This window comes from Penaeus monodon, chromosome 34 (genome assembly GCF_015228065.2).
Source record: "Penaeus monodon isolate SGIC_2016 chromosome 34, NSTDA_Pmon_1, whole genome shotgun sequence".
NCBI classification, from domain to species: Eukaryota; Metazoa; Arthropoda; class Malacostraca; order Decapoda; family Penaeidae; genus Penaeus; species Penaeus monodon.
The window spans coordinates 28,284,381-28,286,170 of record NC_051419.1 but is presented as its reverse complement, the minus strand read 5'-3'; positions in this window follow the sequence as shown (position 1 = coordinate 28,286,170).

The window sequence follows — 1,790 nt, the reverse complement described above, 5'->3', positions numbered from 1 at the left end:
TTTGACTATTGTCACAGTAAAATATTCGAATTGGTTGATTTGAAGTAAGGTATCTTGTAGCTTGATTTTGGAAAACGTTTCATGATATTTAAACGTCAAGAATATAATGTTTTCAGTATTTCCAAACTTGTAATTTTTTATACCCAGTGAAAAACTGTATGAAACAGCAAATTGAATATTGTTCAGTAATGATGGTGTGTTTGACACTCCCTATCATTAAATCTTCCACGTGAAAATATTATATCACCTATCAGTAAATCTTTCACGTGAAAATATTCTCTCTTATACTTTTTTCATCAAATATCAACAAGTGTCCATACGCCATCGATCAGTTTATAGTTATTCCTATACTATAATGTACCGATGTTGATATTTATTTCTAGTGGTATCTTTTTATTCATATCTACTTAAGAATTAATTTTATTTTAAGATTTTGTTAGTTTTGCAGGATTCAGTAGCACTGTTTAATTCTAATAAAGCTGCCTAACGCTCGATAATACCTTTAAAAGTCTAGACAAAAGTACTATTAGAATCTACATAGGGTACGTGATCGGCCATGCAAGGGTTTTACAGAGAATGTGTCTGATTAAAATTTGGGATCCACTGATTTACAGACTTACTATAACGACAGGTTGCCATATATATAAGAGATTCTGAAATTGCCTCTCCTTTAGATCAGGGCGCATGCATTTCCTTTTTTTTTAACACAAGCAAGTAATCTATAAACACCTGTTGCACATGATTCACGCTGGCTTTCCCTAAACTTGTGAATGAAAGTCAGTGAAGATCGCTCGTTTCGTTTTCTGTTTCAGGTGGATTCGAAACTACTTTAGTATTAACCTCTGCGAGAAAGAAAAACCAACGACAAAGCAGTCTTCGTTCTCCAAGCGGAAAATGGGCCAAAATTATTTGCTGGACTATATGAGTAAACAAAATGTCCTAAAATGGATGTTACTTGACATGCCATTTGAACAAATAAGAATAAGTCATCGAAAAAGAAGACTATAACGCCCTTCTACATTTGCAGACCTGCTCCTTCACTTGCCTGCAACGCACCATCGAAGTGTACAGGGAGGTAAATCAAGAAAATATCATTAGCTTTACATAACTGAATAGGATGTGGGCTGCAATATCAGTAATTGATCACCAGTGGGCTGCCATCTCCACCTGAATGCATGAAATTCCAAGTGTGGGTCTTCGTTAGTTAAATTGGAGCTGTACATTTGTTTCATGTTACAGGAAATCCCCGCAGGTGTGGTGATATTATAAAAGAAAAAAAAAAGATTTTTTTTTTTTCTTTTTAATTCTGAGAACATGTGATTGTAAACCAGGTCTTATAGCATTTAAACTATTTGCCAATGATACTTTGCTTTATGCATTGATAAATAATGTGGACTCTAAGGAGAAGCTATGTGGAGTTATATCTGAAATTCAGAAATGGATGGATATGAAACAGTTGAAAATAATTTAGAGATAAGGTGGAGTGCTTCTCTGTAGGAGACTCACCTGGGAAGACTGGATGTTGCAAGTTTACGAGGGAATGGTAGATAGGTGTGAGGATGGAAGTGAAGGATTTAGGTGTAATACTGAATGGCAGTCTTTCTTTTATACCCAGATTAATTGTATGGTGAAAGTCGCTGGCTATCATTTGAGGAATATTGCTTTTGTGAGGAAATATTTGAGTGAGCAAACTATTAAAATGCTTCTTCTCAACTATGTCATCATTAAGTTGGTTTGCTGCAACTGCCTCTGTAAAGGCTTGCTAAAGTATCAGTTAAATTAGTTGCATC